The sequence below is a fragment of the Acyrthosiphon pisum genome, chromosome A3, assembly GCF_005508785.2.
Source record: "Acyrthosiphon pisum isolate AL4f chromosome A3, pea_aphid_22Mar2018_4r6ur, whole genome shotgun sequence".
Taxonomy (NCBI): domain Eukaryota; kingdom Metazoa; phylum Arthropoda; class Insecta; order Hemiptera; family Aphididae; genus Acyrthosiphon; species Acyrthosiphon pisum.
The window spans coordinates 27,543,289-27,547,664 of NC_042496.1; positions in this window are offsets into that span (position 1 = coordinate 27,543,289).

Consider the following 4,376-nt stretch of genomic DNA (forward strand, 5'->3'; position numbering starts at 1 on the left):
TCAGTGCTAAAAATTGAATAAATTAAGCCAAGTCCATATTGTCATATTACATGTATGAAAACAATATTAACCATGGTTTAATTTATATAATTTGCATAACTACGTATTGTTGTGTATACGAGTATCAAATAATGCATATATTAATTTGAACACATGAAAGATTACATAATATTTTATAAGCACAACAAAAATACATTATTTATACATTGGCAATTTAAATTTTTTTCTAGTCTATACCTACATATACATTCATATTTCATAAATACTCGACGGAACAATTATAATCGACGGAATCGCTGCAGTTAAAAATAAATTAATTTAACGGTACTATATGGCAGCAAAATAAAATATTTTGTACAGTTTCAGACAATTTTAAATTCTGAGTTAACCAACTAGGATAAATTATCTATAAAAATTCAGTAATCTCGAAAATGTTTACCAATGATGTGAACGCCTACACCCTAGACAAAAAAAAATTGCATTTATTATATATTATGTACTTAAATGTATTATAATAACTGTATTAATACCTGAATGATTTAATTTAAACTTATATAAATATTAAATACCAATAGGGTGGTTTAAAATTCATTGTCGACAAACCATTACAATCAAAAAAAGTATAGAACATAATATTTATTATGCTTAAGATATTAAATGTGTCATTAGGGAAAGTAAGTATGTAATTTCCATACTATTTAAATCGTGGGAATTTGTTTTGAATCTAAAGTCGTGGGTTCACGCGAACCTATATATAATATATATATATATATATAGCTATATAAAAAATCGTGTTATTCTCCTTTTGTTTCCTATTTTTAAAATGTGATGGCTGATGGCTATAATATTATTATTCGTAGCTTTTTATGTTTTGATATAATATATCATATATATAAATTATAAACAGGTTGTTTCTCCTAGCATCCTCACCCCATTTTTCTTTTTATAACAGATGTATTCAATTTCTGATTTTTTAACCAATTTTTCTACACTTCGATTTTATGTAATTTAATATAAATTGAGTGTCATGCAGTGGTAAACTTTATTTACCAAATAAGAACCACCTTATTCATTGTAAATTATAAATGAGTTGATTTTTTTTTTAATGTTGATGTTTATGTATTAGGACATTAGGTAGGTATATAAACTGAAATTAAAACGAATAGTTCCTGAATTATTAACATTCAGTAAAGGGTAAAAATTCATGATAATATGAAGGAAATTATTGTTATTTAATAATAAATTGCATAATTTATTATAATATAATCGTAGATATTATATTCAGTTAAATTTGGACTAATTTCAATTAATTATAAATATTCTGGAAATCAGGATAATATAAATTATATAATTATAGTAATAGCTATAAAAATGTATTTATTATTTTTTTTACGTACATCCTAATTTTGTTTGACACGGTACTGGTAAATATTTCAATAAATAAATATATCGGGTTATCATCACTATTAAGACATTATTGATAGAGAAAGCTTGTTATCAAATTAAAAGTATGTATATCTCATCTCCAAAAGAGATAGTCTCAATAATGATCCTGTTAATAATTAAATTTGCTCTGACCCGAATATCTGGCCTAAGCTTTCACATTAGTCTATCAATGTATAGCAATAACTAATAATAGTATTAGGTATATTCATATCACTATATCAGTTCATTAATATCCATAAGTGCATATTTGTTAAGTATATTTGAATATTTCAAAGTTTTAATCCATCAATGTTAATAAGTTATTAATTTATTCGTCAGGCTGGCCCATTGAAACGAGTGCCTACTGCTTTGATTCGTTAATAGATTACCCTTAAATAATGTATAAACATTTAAAATTAATTTTCAGTTTAAAGGAAATAATACGCATTTAATATTTTAAACATTTATAATAATATATACCATATATCTGAAGTTTGAAGATTTTAACTTATATAAGTATATAACCCACTATATTATGGATCCAACTAAATGTTGGCATTAAAAAATTATAATTATTAATTTAGAATTATCAAATGTATTTACTTTTTTTTATTGATCTTTTGGCAGTTATAGCCATTTTTTTCTTGTGAGGGGTTACAGTTGGTCGTCGTCGAAGGTTTATCACTAAAAATTCGGGTAGTTATCCATCCGGGAACTAGCGACGTCAGCCAATGCTTGACCACAGAACACGTTAGTGACCGAGACCAACCAGCGGCCACACCAGGCCCCTAAATGTATTTATGTTTTATAATTCTATGTCTTTGGATAAAATGAGACCACGATTCACGTTCACAAATGTAATTGATTTTTTACCCTGGAAATTGTTGCACTATTTATTATAGACATAAAAACACTTAACAATGAAAAAAAGCATTTTATATTATAATATTACAAATTCATGTCAGGTAGGTAATAAATCTATTAATGTAATGCGTTTGGAAATTAATAACAGAATATTGTAATGTGCCCTTTCAGCGTTCGAATTATGGTAAAAATGCTTCTATATTCCTCTAAAAAACTTTAACGTTTACAGATTACTTATTTTCTAATACTTTAATTTAATCTTTTAATAATTTAATCACTACCTAAATAGTTTATTTAGGTAACTAATAAGGTACTTAATAATATGTATATATTTATTATAAGTACGAGCAGATATCTCAATGTTAAACAGTTACAATTTACAAATTATAATACACGAAAATTACAAAATAATTAAGTAGGAACAATAAGACAATAGGTAGGTATTTAGAACAACAGAAAGTTAGTTCTACATATTTCGAAATCAGCATCATCAAAGCTAAAGGCTTCATACGAATATAGAGAAAGGATATTTTACACATATCTTACGTGAAAAAAATAACTTAAAAATTAATAGGTAGTCAAGAAGAGTTGGAAAACTGAGCAGTATAATCATACTTAAATAATACTTTACTAATTAGTAATTATTATTATACTTAATATCAAACTAAAGCCTGCATCGTTCTTTAGTTAAGTTTAGAAAATTAATATAATTGTTAAATTATAAGTTAACTTATTATTGTAAACTTGCCAATTGCAATATTATAATCTGTTGACTGTTCTGTACATTTAATTATAAAATAGCTAAGATTACATGTATCCAACTTTTCTCCAAACATACTAGATACTTATGATTATGTTTAATATTTATAATTGAGAATTACTCGTTAAAAAAAAAAAATAATAAATTACTAATATAATACATCGTCATATACATATAATATAGCTGTATAGGTACTTCGTACGTGACTCAAATCAAATTACGTATAATAAATGATTATGATGCGTTGCGTTATCGATATTTTTTTTGGGTAAAGTACATAGGCGCAAATAGGGGGGGGTCTTTAGGGGTTAAGCCCCCGCAAAAGTGTCCATAGCCCTCCTAAACATTTCCTACATTTTGTTTTAAGCTTATTCAATATTATCAAAGTCCTATAATTAGCCCTATTAGTCCTCCCAAATCTCAAACGCTATTTGCGCCTATGGTGAAGTAAGCCAAATATACTTTTGTTTTTCTATAAGACGTAGAAATTTTAACTTTTGGCCGTATGAATGGATGCCGAATCGGGGAGGCATTATATTTTCATTTTGTCCGAATTTATTTTTAGAAATACGACACCACCGTACATTGGTATATATGTCTTATTAATGCAGATTGCAGACAATGTCATAGTAACACAATATTCTTAGGAAAATAACTCGACACACGAAGCTGAGTGTAAATATACACGCGTGGCTACGAATGGTCAAGCCCGACTTAATTTTCGCGGGGGGTATATTAATTAATATAAAAAATAGGACAGTGCATAATATTATACATTTTGGTACTTAGCTACCAAGGTGCAATATGATCGTTTTTACTGAGAATTTTCCATGAAAAAAATACACGCATGTTTTCCTAAACGTCACGGAGACAATAATAACTATTGCGTGTAGAAAACATTAAGTCACGAGACCGAATTCGCCGGAATTGAGGCGCTGCAGAGAAGGAGACGTCCGGACCATTCAAATATTTGTCCATTTGTCATTGAGTGTCTGTGTGTACAACCCATTGACCGTGACAATAGTGAGTGTAATATCGCGGAGAAAGACGAATAATAATAATAATAATAAAAGGAGAAATGAACGACGACGGCTGGTGCAGCGGCAGAGAGAGAAATGAAGACCGCTGCCGCTGCATCTTCGCGTGCCAAGCGCGTTCCCCTTCCGCGAACCGCCGATCGCTTTTTCCTCCACGCGCGCACCACAAACACACGCCGGCCCAATACGCGACTGTATTATTATTATTATATTCTCTATACCTACCGCATTTACCGCCTTTCTCCTCTCTTGCATTTTTCGTTTCGTACGTTTTTCGTGTGCCCAGTTCA